Source organism: Pongo pygmaeus, chromosome 14, assembly GCF_028885625.2.
Source record: "Pongo pygmaeus isolate AG05252 chromosome 14, NHGRI_mPonPyg2-v2.0_pri, whole genome shotgun sequence".
Lineage (NCBI taxonomy): Eukaryota > Metazoa > Chordata > Mammalia > Primates > Hominidae > Pongo > Pongo pygmaeus.
Window position 1 is genome coordinate 85,109,708 of NC_072387.2, and position 14,143 is coordinate 85,123,850.

The 14,143-nt window shown below is 39.6% G+C and overlaps 1 protein-coding gene across 26 annotated transcripts in view; it reads left to right on the forward strand.

Moving 5' to 3' along the window:
• The window catches only part of LMO7 (LIM domain 7), a 239,179-nt gene that overhangs the window by 116,964 nt on the left and 108,072 nt on the right, over positions 1-14,143 (forward strand). The window lies entirely within an intron of this gene.

The following is a 14,143-nucleotide window of genomic DNA, read 5'->3' on the forward strand; positions in this document are numbered from 1 at the left end:
AAAACCACAAACTATAAAAATCGTGGAAGACAACCTAGGCAATAACATTCTGGACATAGGCACGAGCAAAAACTTCATGACAAAGATGCTAAAAGCAATCGCAACAAAAGCAAAAATTGATAAATGGGATGTAATTAACCTAAAGAACTTTTGCACAGCAAAAGCAACTATCAACAGAGTAAACAGACAACCTACAGAATGGGAGAAAATTTTTGCAAACTGTGCATCTGACAAAGATCTAATATTCAGCATCCACAACAACTTAAACAAATGTACAAGAAAAAACAACCCCACTAAACAGTGGGCAAAGGACACGAGCAGACACTTTTCAAAAGAAGACATATATGCAGCCAATAGGCATATGAAAAGAAAGCTCAACATCACTAATCATTAGAGAAATGCAAATCAAAACCACAATGAGATATCATTGCACACCAGTCAGAATGGCTATTACTAAAAAGTCAAAAAATTACACGTGCTGGTGAGGTTGTGGAGAAAAATGAACTGCTGGTGGGAGTGTAAACTAGTTCAACCACTGTGGGAAACTGTGTAGTGTTTACTCAAAGAGCTAAAAATAGATCTACCATTTGACCCAGAAATCCCATTACTGGGTATATACCCAAATCGTTCTATCATAAAGACACATGCACGTTATGTTCATTGCAGCACAATTCACAATAGCAAAGACATGGACTCAACCTAAATGACCATCAATGGTAGACTGGAAAAAGAAAATGTGGTACATATATAGCATAGAATACTATGCAGTCATAAAAAAGAATGAGATCATGTCCTTTGCAGGGATATGAGTGGAGCTGGAGGCCATTATCCTTAGCAAACTAATGCAAGAAAAGAAAACCAAATACCGTATGTTCTAACATATAAGTGGGAGCTAAATGATGAGAACACATGGACACAGAGGTGAACAACAGGGACTGAGGCCTACATGAGAGTGGAAGGTGGGAGGAGGGAGAAGATCAGAAAAAATAACAAATGAGTGCTAGGCTTAGTACCTGGGTGATGAAATAATCTGTACAACAAACCCCCATGACATGAATTTACCTGTATAACATACCTGCACATGCACAAGTTAAAAAAAGAACAAAAACCCCACAAAAACACACTTAAAAAATGACATTTTTCAAGGTTGTGTATTAATTTAAGTAATTTTTTTGTAATGTCATTTTACTGGAACTTCTGTGGATCACCACCTGTAATTTGACATAGTTTGAGCTTATCCAATATGAATAAACTGAAGATGGTGCATTGCTGTCTTCAAGATAACAAATAGTTGGCAGTAAATATCTGAATGCCTTAACAGCGTCATGTAAATGGCATATAAATAAGTTCATTATGGTAGAGTTATTTATAATGTATTCTTAGGAAATTTCCCTGAGTCTCCTTGTCTGCCTATATCTCTTCCATTCCCAATTAAAGGTCAGTGTCACCCAGAAAGAAAACTTAACAATTTGGGGTCAACATTGTAGTTTTTTCCAATACCCTCATGACGTGGCACTGCAAATGAAGAAACTGCTATTTTATTTCTAGCATAATCTCTTAGTCATAACATTGGCACAAGTTTAAGAACACTTCCTAGAGTTCCAAAACCTGCCTGTTTTTAAATCTAAGATGAACATTTACTTGCCAAGTTTCAGCCTTGAGGGCAACTTTTTTTTTGAACGTTAATGAGTTAGAATTACTAAAGCAACCCTGTAATTAACTTGTAGAGGTAAAAATAATTGTTTCAGTATTCGAGTAGGATTGTATCATACATGACAGTTTCGTTCAGATAAACTTGGAATGTCTCCCCTTAGGTACCTTTTGTTATGTAGAAATTGAAAAGGGAAGAGCAAATGAAGTTGACAGGAAATAGAATCCAAGGTGTAAAACTGGTGTGAAGGCACTGGTCACCCAATTTATCTTAGGCCCATGACTGTGCTTCCCATCCTGAAAATATTTATTGAATACCTACTATGTGTCAGGCACTGTTTCAGGAACTTGGGACACAGCTATAAACAAGACAGAGTCACAGCTGTAAAAGAGACAGAGAACATTTCTCCCTCATGGGGCTGACATGCCATGGAGTGGGGGGTTGCAGGGAGCACAGCCTTGTCGACCAGAAACACAGTGCTCTAAAGCAACAGATCCATGTGCTGGTTCCCGTGGAAGAGTGCAGGAGAAATGCTAGAGGTGATGAAATGGCATATCAGCTCCAGATGCCAAAAATTACAGTGAAAAAATATGTAATACCTTATCAGTTACCAATAGTTACACTGAAAAAACAATGTGAATAAAGAATGATTGAGTGTGTGTATGAGAAGCATTTTAGAGAGGGGCTCATGGACATCTTTCTGAGTTGACATTCGATCAGGAGCCTGGAGTGGGCCCTGGTGGGGTGAGTGGGAGGTTTCCAGACAGAGGAACAGAGAGAGAATCAGCAAGGAGGTCCTGAGGGTCTGAACAGAATGAGAAGAAGTAGTCACGTGAGGCTGTGAAGTCATCATGGGCTTTGTTGGGTAGGCTACATTTTACTTAAGGTATTGGGGGCTTTTGAGAACAATCTGTTGTTAGGTCATCAGTTGCCTGTGATGAAGGATGCACGTATTTGTGACTATACTGAAAATGATGAATTGTACACAAATGGGTGAATTATATGGTATGTGAGTTTTATCTCAATGTAACAGTTTAATACAAAATCAATGGTTGCTATGTGAAAAATAAACTGAAAGAAATCAAGAAGATGAAGGAAAGCCAGTTGAACAATTTCAGTGGTTATGATGGTTAATCGTATGTGTCAACTTGACTGGGCCATAGGATGCCCAGATATATTCGTTCAGTCATTATTCCGGGTGTGTTTGTGGGGCTGTTATTGTATGAGATTAACATTTGAATCTGTAGACTGAGTAAAGCAGATTGCTTTCCCTACTGTGAATGGGCCTCATCCAGTCATGGAAGGCCTGACTAGAAAAAAAAGCCAACCCTCCTGCTAGCAAGAGGGAACTCTTCTGCCTGACTGCTGGAGTTTGAACTGAAACATTGGCTCTTCTTAAGTGTGGAGCCTGCTGCTTTTGAGACAGGAACTCACATCATTCCATTAGCTCTCCTGGTTCTTAGAGGAGGCTTGCAGCCTTAGAGAGTAAACTATACCATCAGCTCATCAGCTGACTGCAGATTTTGGGACTTCCTTGCTTCCGTGATTCCTTATAACAAATCTCTTTCAACATACATCCTATTGATCCTCTTTCTCCAGAGAACCAGACAAAAGCAGTAGTCCAGGCAAGAGGGAATGGTGGCAACAAGGGTCTCTGTGTGTATTGTTGAGATGTGGTCAAATTTTCCACGTTTTGATGGAAGAGTGTATAGGAGTTGCTAATGAATTGAGAGGGAATTGAGGGGTTTTTGCACCAGTAGTTTATTGAGTTAATAAATATGAGACAGAAGGTTGGTGGGGGTAGGGGAAAATCAAGAGAGAATCTGTGGAGGATGAAGCAAGTTGCAGAAGATCACAAATTGGTAAATATATATGTAAAACAGAGTGATGTAGATTTTAAATGTTGTTCCCTGGCAGCATCATGGAAAAGATGGTAAAAGGGATAGTTTGTGATTATTAAGAAATGGGGTAATCACTGGAAGCCAGCCTTGTTCACCAGAAACAAAATGCTCTAAAGCAACAGATCAACGGGCCTGTCCCCATGGAGAGTATGGGAGACCCTCTAGAGGTGGTGGAATGGCCCACGGGTGGGTTTTGTTCCTCTTGTACAGTTTTTGTTTTTAAAATTTGAGTCAACATTTATTTATACTGAGATTTTTGATGCAATCCTTGTGTCTGGCTTGTATTGATGGCTCTGCCAACAATGGGTCTGCATTCCCCTAAAGTGACCATTATATGGGATGTCCTGTAGACGGGAGTTTCTGGCTTCCTTGGTCTCTTGTCATCTCGCTGACATTATGTTCATTTTATTTATTTATATTTTATTCATTTTTATTACCAGTTTTCTCCCTTTAGGCATCTTTTGTTAATTCCTGCAAGGTACCTGTCATCATGGCCTTAGTATTGTCAAGATGGGAAAAAGTGGACCAGATAATACTTTCTATAGGTGAAATCTTAAATAGTTGAGTAAACATGCTCAATTTCAAGAAGCCAAAATATTTAAATCCATGTAAACTTCAAGTGAAGTTTCTGGTAGTTGGCCTTAGGACTTTGTGCTTGCCCTGTTTACATTAAAAAAAAAAAAAAAAAGATGAGGTGAAAACCTGGCAAACATACTTAGTCCAGTTTGTACATGTTGAAGCAATAAAGTGTAGCTAATGTCCTAGATATAAAAATCTGGACTAAAAAATGATCTGGGTGGGCCTAAGTCTCCAAAAGAATATTTATCAGGGATAAATTTCAATGATATTTTAGCTGGAAAAAAAATCAGTTACGTGAGTCGAGGGTGGTTTTATGTTGTCTACAAACTTAATCATGCATTTTAAGCCTTTATCCATGGCACCTCACTGATACCGTCACAGGGTTTACAATTCAGATTCTTCTCTATATCCAACTTACTTTTCTTCTAAATTTGACTAGCCCATGGCTCATTAAAGCTCACAGGTCATCTTCCTGTGAACAGTGATGTTGGTGTCACCAGGCTATTGCTGCCACACATGATCTCAGCTGATGGCCTAATACAGGTGCTATAATGAAAAGCACCCACAGCCTGTAACACGAGAAGTTAGGCAAATTCTATCCACTCACTGTATGCTGGAAACTGCCAATCACATTTTATCTTTTTTTCTCACTAAACTCTCACAATTACACAGTTACTCTCATGAGACGAGCATTATCAGTGAGCCTTCGAGTGATGTTTAGCCACACCTGGAGTCCAGTATTTGAGATACAGATGCTTCATTCCAGGGAGGAGGACATAACCCACAGGCACTTGTCTTTAAGGTGCCATGGCAGTTGTGGTAGGTGGAATAATGGCCCCCAAGGATGTTCACATTGTAATCCATGGAAATAGTGAATATGTTACAAGGCAACGAAGAATTAGGTTGCAGATGGGATTGCGGTTGCTAATCAGTTGATCCTGAGATGGGGAGCATATCCTGCATGATCCAGGTGGGCTCTGTGTAATCCCAAGCATCCCTGTAAGAGGAAGAGGGAACGAGGAGAGAGAGAACCAGATAGATGGCTGAGTGAGGGAGCCTCATGTATAGGGACCAACTAGGAGAGCTAGTTGGGCACCTTGAGTTGCATCTCTGAGTATTTACCTATATATTGTAGTCATCAAATGTAGGTGTTATTTGGCAGATTACATGAGGCTGCTGACTTTGAAGATGGAGGAACAGGGTTATGAGCCCAGGAATGCAGGTGGCTTCTGGAAGCTGGAAAAGGCGAGGAACTGGATTCTCTCCTAAAAGGTGTAGCAGAAGTAACATAGTCCCAAAGGGCACCTTGATTTTAAATCAGTGAGACTGATTTTGGACTTCTGACCTCCAGAACTGTAAGATAATAAAATTGTGTTGTTTTAAGCAACTTAATAGTGGCAATTTGTTATGGCAATAATAGGAGACTAATACAGTGGTTAAGAGCACAGATTCAATAATCTAACTGCTGGATTTGAATTCCAGCTCCATAACCTAATGTATGACCTTTGGCAAGTCACATAACCCCTTACACCTCAGTTTCCTCATGTGTGAAGTGGGAATGATAATAAGACTTCACATCGTTTTTTGGTAAGAATTTGAATAAGATAATTAGCATAAAGTGGTTCAGTATGTTACCTGGTATATCGTAAGAACTCAATAAATATTGACTTAGGAAAATTAGCTATTAAGGGGAGGGTCAGTTGGGAATAACTGGAAAATGTCACATGAGGGACAATGGATGTTGAGGAAACAAAGGGCATCTAAAGAGAAGATGTGAGGTTGGAGTATGAGGCAAGAGAATTGTCTAAGTAGGGAAGGGGCTGTCATGGGAGGAAGATGAGATTTAGTTTGCATTACTAGGTAGGAAGATTTAGGATCAGTATTTTACAGTTACAGTGAGGGAGTCTTTAGACTGTCTTTTTTCTTTCTTTCTTATTTTTATTTATTTTTTTTGAGACAGGGTCTGGTTCTGTCACTCAGGCTGGAGTGCAGTGGCACGATCTTGGCTCATTGCAACCTCCTCCTCCTGGGCTCCAAGTGATCCTCCCATCTCAGCCTCTGGAGTAGCTGGGACTACAGGCACTGGCCCCCTGCTAATTTTTTAAGGTTTTTGTAGAGATGACGTCTCACTGTGTTGCCCAGGCTGGTCTGGAACTCCTGGGCTCAAGCAATACTCCTGCCTAGGCCTCTCAAAGTGCTGGATTAAAAGTGAATCAGCCTCATAAAACAGTGAGTCCCTGGGGCTGCAAATTTTTAAACAAAAGGTGATGATCCAGACTCATTATCTATATAAGTGATGCTAAAGATCGTTGGGACAGGTTGCACTAAAGGTGCCCCAATTTCTAGCCGGCTTTAAAGTTTTACCATGTAGTGTTCCTTGTTAAATACGTGTTAGTGCTTCATAAAATATGCATTTTAGCGTTACAGTGACATTTTTTCTTAAAGCAATTACTTATTTATTTTGCTTTGGAACATGGATAACTTGAGAATGGAACTTCAGCATCTATTTCAGCACTTTGGAAAAAAAGAGTAGGTGAGTTTTAGAATTATCTCATTTTTGATGTAAAGTTTAATTTGATGAATCATGTGCAAGACTGTCACTTAATTCATACTGCAGTTTGCCACAGCCTGTTACTGCTTTATGTAGTTAATTGTAACCCGAGTAGATGAAGCATTTCAACTAGCCTTTACCAGAACACTCAGCCCTCCCTCCCTGACCTGCTGCTGCCCTAACTTGCCGGCTCAGCTCTGTCTCGTTGGTTTGGCTGTTGCTCCAGCTCTGCCAAATGGTGCTGGCATTGTTATCCTACTGGGCCCACAGTGTCTCTTGGCAATTCCTTTAAGCTCTCCTAGTTGGTTCCTATTTTTACTTTCATATGTTACAAAACTTTACGGCTCTCCTTGTCCTTAGTTCCTTTGTTATCAGCAAATGGCTGAGCCCTCACCTGCACCTTTTTTTTTTTGGAGAGAAATTGGTTCTCCAAGGAAAAATTTTAAAAAATGGTTGAGACTGACTGCTTATTTTCTTCACAAATAACTATTGACGTTGGATCTCTGAGTGTTTGTCTATATATTATAGTCATAAAATGTAGGTGTTACTTGGCAGAATACATTTATTATTAGCTATGCCATTATTAGCTATACCATAAAAAACGATGATTATCCAAAATAATAGATATAAAAAAAACCAGTGCTAGCACATCAAAGCACACACAACTGCTTTCTTAATAGAAACGGTATAATTAAAATGCAAATGTGGATGTATTTTAGTCACCCTGCTACTTAGAAGTTGCTTTAAAATAACTGGTCACAATATAGCATAAGAATAAGATTCAAGTACTTTTGGTGATCTAATAGTAAACTCCATAATCTCTGGTTGACTTGTGTGCATACTAAAGAGAAACACTGTCTTAAGTTATATTTGATGAAAACCTTTTCCTCACTTTAATTGCCAAAAAACTTTTGTCCACAAAAATTCAGTTCACCTGGGGGATCCTTTTTTTTTTTTTTCTTTTTGGAGACAGAGTCTTGCTTTATTGCCCAGGCTGGAATGCAGTGGTGTAATCATGGCTCACTGCAGCCTCAAACTCCTGAGCTCAAGCTGTACTCCCACTTCAGCCTCCCAAGTAGCTAGGACTACAGGTGCGTGCCACCGCACCTGGATAATAATTTTATTTTTTGTATAGAGAGACAGGGTCTGACTATGTTGCCCAGGCTGGTCTCTAACTCCTGGTCTCAAGGAGTTGAGCCCTGCCTTGGCCTCCCAAAGTGCTGGGATTAGAGGCATGAACCACCACTGGCCAGGGATTTTCTTAAAATGCAGGGTGTGGTTCAGTAGGTCTGGGGTGTAGCTAGAGATTCTGAATTTTTGGCAGGCTCCCAGGTGACCCTGATGCTGATGGTCTGTGGCCATGCTTTGTGTAGCAAGTGACTGGGTCAGTGGTCCTCCATTTTGACTGTGCATCAGCTGCATCTGAGGGATGGCTGTGTGACTCCCTCTCATGACTTTGACTGGGGTCCCATGTCTATAAATCATAATGCTAAGATATGGACTTAGCTGAATTTCTCTGCTTCAAGTAATAGTTATCTCTTGATTGCTGGCACATACTTGCTAACATTTTTGGCACTGTTAATTGCAGGGTTAGAGGAGGCAGGGACTTTGCCAGATTATAGATAGAAAAGGAGTTGAGGTCACCAAATATCTTGGCTTTAGGATAAATTGATCAGCATCATCATGTATTCAGCTCTTTTTCAGCTCTTTTTTTTTTTTTTTTTTTTTTTTTTGAGACAGAGTCTCGCTCTGTCGCCCAGGCTGGAGTTCAGTGGCACGATCTCGGCTCACTGCAAGCTCCACCTCCCAGGTTCACACCATTCTCCTGCCTCAGCCTCCCGAGTAGCTGGGACTACAGGCGCCTGCCACCAGGCCCGGCTAATTTTTTGTATTTTTAGTAGAGACAGGGTTTCACCATGTTAGCCAGGATGGTCTCGATCTCCTGACTTTGTGATCTGCCCACCTCAGCCTCCCAAAGTGCAGGGATTACAGGCATGAGCCACCGCACCTGGCCAGCTCTTTTTTTAATTGAAAACTTGTTTAAAGTAGGCAAGAACCCTCTCTGGGAATACCAGGCCAAAGTAATCATGACAAGAGTATTTGGTTAATTGACAGGGAGCACTTCCAGGTGGTTTCATTCTGGGAGCTTTGGTTTAAGCTTTGTAAGGCCTTTAGGTCACAGCCCTGAGAACAACTTCACTCATTTTCAGAATTAGGATTTTGATCTTATTTAGGACTTTTGTAATAAATCCTTTTATTAACCTTGTCTCTATTTTTGCACTGTTTATAAAAGTGTCTTTTCACTTTTACTTCTAATGACAGCTCTTGACCCTGTACACTCAGGAAGTTTTTGCAGAAGTGGGTCTAACTGGCTTGATCTTATGAGTAGACATTTCTTTATTGCTACGTTAAGGTTCCTGATGCAGAGTATTCCCTTTATATATTGGAGGTTGTCATGCTTGAAATTTTATCAAATATATATTTTTTGATCCTTCAAGTAAAAATGAAAGTGACTTTGGGTAGGGTAAGAGCCTAGGGTGGTGTAGTACATTTTCATGAGGATTTAGACTTTTGCATAATGAAATGATTCAATGTATAAGAGAAATCTGGAGCATGATGACATTTATGTAAATTAGACTGTATATATATATGCAACAGCACTGTTAAAGAACATTTTATTTTATTTCATTTTATTTTATTATTATTTTTTTTGACAGAGTCTCCCTCTGTCACCCAGGCTGCAGTGCAATGGCGTGATCTTGGCTCACTGCAACCTCCACCTCCCAAGTTCAAGCAATTCTCCTGCCTCAGCCTCCCAAGTAGCTGGGATTATAGACGCCTGCCACTGTGCCTGGCTAATTTTTGTATTTTTAGTAGAGATGGGGTTTCACCATGAGTTATTCAGGCTGGTCTCAAACTCCTGACCTCAGGTGATCCACCCACCTCAGCCTCCCACAGTGCTGGGATTACAGGCATGAGCCACTGTGCCCGGCCAAAGAACATTTTAAAAAATTTATATTCATGGGGCACAAGTGCAATTTTCCTACCTTGATATATTGCACTGTGGTGAAGTAGGGGCCTTCAGTGCCTTCATCACTGGAACATTGCAGATTGTATCCACCAAGCAGCCTCCCGTCATCCACCCCCTTCCCATCTCCACAATGCTGTGAGTCCCCATTGTCTGTCATTCACACTCTACTTCCATTTGTATACATTATTTGGCTCCCACTTATGAGAACATGTAGTATTTGTCTTTCTGCATCTGAGTTGTTTTGCTTAAGATAATGGCCTCCAGTTCCATTTGTATTAGTGCAAAAGACATGATTTCATTTTTTAATGGCTGAATAGTATTCCATTGTGGATGTATACCACATTTTATTTATCCAGTCCTCCATTGATGGACACTGAGGTTGATTCCATATCTTTGCTATTGTGAATAGTGCTGCAGAAAACATACAAGTGCAGACATCTCTTTGATGTAATGATTTCTTTTTCTTTGGGTAGATGTCAAGTAGTGGGATTGCTGGATCATATGGTAGTTCTATTTTTAGTTCTTTGACAGATCTCCACACTGTTTTCCATAGAGACTGCACTAATTTACATTCTCACCAGTAGTGTATAAGCATTTCCGTTTCTCTGCATTTTCTCCAACATCTGTCATTTTCTGTCTTTTTAATAATAGTCATTCTGATTGGAGTAAAATGATATAGTGGTTTTAATTTGCATTTCTCTGATTAGTAATGTTGAACATTTTTTCATATTTTTATTGGCCATTTGTCTTCTATTGAAAAAGGTTTATTCATATCCTTGGCCCACTTTTTAATAGGTTTAGTTGGATTTTTGTTGTTCATTATAAATTCTGGATATCAGTTTGCTGTTGGATGTATATAGTTTGCAAATATTTTCTCCCATTCCACAGGTGACCTTTTCACTTTGTTGATTATTTCTTTTGCTGTGCAGAAGCCTTTTAGTTAAATCCCATTTGTGTATTCTTCTTTTTGTTGCCTGTGCTTTTGAGGTCTCTGTCATACATTCTTTGCCTAGACAAGTGGTACGGTTTGGCTGTGTCCTCACCCAAATCTCATCTTGAATTGTAGTTCCCATAATCCCCAGGTGTCGTGGGAAGGACCTGGTGGGAGGTAATTGAATCATGCGGGTTGTTTCCCCCATGCTATTCTTGTGCTAGTGAGTGAGTGCTCACAAGATCTGATGGTTTTATAAGGGGCTCTTCCCCTTTCGCTCAGCACTTCTCCTTCCTTCTACCATGTGAAGAAGGAGGTGTTTGCTTCCCTTTCTACAATGATTGTAAGTTTCCTGAGGCCTCTCCAGTCCTGTGGAACTGTGAGTCAATTAAACCTCTTTTCTTATAAATTACCCAGTCTTGGGCAGTTCTTTATAGCAGCATGAGAATGACATTTACATTTTTGAGCACATTAAAGAAGGGATCTTTAAAAAATAATTTGAGACAGGTACACTAAAATCCCAGACTTCAGCACTATGTAGTTCACCTGTGTAACCAAAAACCACTTGTTTCCCTAAAGCTATTGACATTAAAAAATTAAAAAATAATTTGAGGTGAAATTCACATAACATAAAGTATTAAAACCATTAAAAACCATTTTAAAGTACACAATTTAGTAGCATCTATTACATTCACAATGTTGTGTAACCATTAAACATTTCTAATATTTCAAAGTAAAACCTCTTAACATTAAGTGTTTTCTCCCCATTTCCTCCTCCTCCATTCAGCTTCTGGCAGCTACCAACCTGCATTTCGTCTCTGGATTTATCCATTCTGGATATTTTATACAAATGGAATATGTGACTTCTCTTTACTGGCTTCTTTCACTTACCATAATGTTTTGTACTACATATCAGTACTTCATTCCTTTTTATGGCTGAATGCTATTCCGTTGTATGGATAGACCACAACATGTTTATCCATTTACCTCTTAGCAGACATCAGAACTGTTTGTACCTTTTGATATGTACATGTACATGCATGTACATGTACATGTAATGTACTTATTTAGGAATCTTTTTAATTCTTTAGGATATATATAGGATATATACCTGGGGGAAGGCATCTTTTGAATAGAAGGGAATGGGAGTGAGTGGGAATGTGGGATGAGGAGGAAAATAATTAAAATAACAAAATAAAATGAGAGAGCCCTTATATTGACTGATAAGAGCTTGCTTAAATAGGAATGATGAATTCAACTTTGGGTCCTGACGTTTCTTCCCAAGCACTTACATTACTGATAAAAGAGCAAGGACATGTGCTATAATGATGTGAAAATATGTTACTGGATAAATGCTTTTGGAAGGAAAATGGGTTGAAAGGCTCTGAAAGGTGAGGTGTTAACAAAGACCTGTCTTACCCTTGGCACCAGTGTAAGAATATTCATATTGGCCTTATGCTATTCTCATTAACACTCTTTTCAGGATTTATAATGGAAATAGAGAAGAGTTAAGATTCCATTGAAGTGTATAATTGTGTTTGTTGCAAACTGAAAATATTGGGTGGAGGTGGAATGTAACCCTACATTTGGGGTCAAGAGAATAAGAATGAGCGCTGCTTCTCTCCCCACCTTTTCCCTCAAGGGATGAGGCATTCCAACACTGGAAGGTCAGGGGAGTGGTAGCTTTGGCAGGACTGGTAGGAGGCTTGAGTAGGACACAGACTCGCAGAGTGAAAGACCAAGGAGGTCTTTCAGATTCTGGGTGGTCCCTCACCTGTTGCCAGCGGCTGGTCTTCACTGTCGCTTATTATTTACTCATGAGTCTTCTGGAGTTTTTGCTCATGAAAAGTCCACTTTATTTGATTTTCAAATTCTTTGGGTAGTTTTTCTTATGGCATCATCTGCCTCTCTATTCCTGAGAGAAATCTCTTGTTGTTTTCTCTCCCTTGTTTTCTATAATGGTATTCTCTTCCCTTGTTTTCCATATGCTATTCTCTTCTGCTTTTCTTCTGATTTATCTGGATGCCAGATATTTTTCTCCTTTGACTCCTCTTTCTTTAACTGTCCTTTAAATGCTGGTGGTTGATTGTGAATCCTTCTTTCTCTTTGCTTTCAGGGCAAGGAGGGCACATTGACATCCCTAATTTCAATGACTACCAATGTGTGCTAGACTCCCAAACCATATTTTAAAATCAAATGTTTCTCATGGGCTGCAAACCTAACTTACTACTAGCTAGGCATCTGAAACTCAACATTTCTAAACGTTTATTTTTCTATTCTAAATTTTTAACTGGTCTGTATTCTTTATTATTAAAATCTTGTGGTAGCCAGCTTCCAGAATGGTCCCAATGATTCTCACTTTGTGATATTCTCTTCCTTGTACCTAGGAATTGTACCCAATTAACTAAGTGATCTACTGGGGAGATTCCATTCTTCTAGTGAGGTGACCTACAGAGTGTTGAAGTGATGCCTTGATTCTTCTTGTGGATTATAGTAAAATGTGAGAGGAGAAAGTGAAGAATAGAGTGACAAACATGAGAGAAATAGGAATTACTGCTTTTGAAAATTGTCAGTCTCTTTAGTAAGTAAATGATGCTAGAATTGAGAAGTGGTTTTCAGGCATAGATTAAATTCAGAGCATTTGCAGGAAAATAAGGCCTAAAAACGAGTTGAGGATGTGGTTGTAAAATTCTTTGAGTTCTTAGATTCAAGACGGTACCTTGCAGATCTGTCCAGTCAAGGAATAGGGCTTCTAAGAACCTTAAGGATGTTGTCCTCCAGTCATCTCAGCAAGAGACCAAGGTAGAGAGGGGCTACTCTTGAAGAGATTTATGGGTGCAGCTTTTGTCTAATGGAATGAACCCCAATAAGATTCACGGAAGATCTGCAGTATCTTTGAGAGAATTGTATTTGCAGAAACACTGCTAGCTGAGACTGAAAGGAATAGAGGATCATGAAATTAAGAGACCCTTAATTCTCTCAATTGCTATGGGTAGGGTAAAGAAGTAGACTGAAAAACCTACATAGCCACAAAGATAGGCTACTTTTCAGTGAAAAGCAAAGATGACTTTTAGGGTGGCACCAATAATCCAGGGGGTGTAGCCAAAAACCATGAAGTATTACCTGGCCTTGAGTCTTCATGAAGGAACTGCCAACCTGTGTCTTGAAGGATTTCAGAATTTCTGTGGACCAGTGACTCCTGTGTGCCTTTCATTGCTCTACTCTCTGACCTAGAGAGTCTATAGTAATTATCGTAACACCTGTCACTCTATTGCATGTTTGGAGTGTGGGAGCAGGTAACTTGTCTTAGTTCACTGGCATTCAAGTTGAGAGGAACTTTACTCAAGGGCCATACTTAAGGAATTACACCTGAAGAGCCTCCGACACTCCTGGATCTGACTTATATGATGAGATTTTGGAATTCGAGTTCACCCTGTAAAGGGATGAATATTTTGGGGCCTTATTAGGGAGTGTATTTTGCACATGGTTGGGACATGAA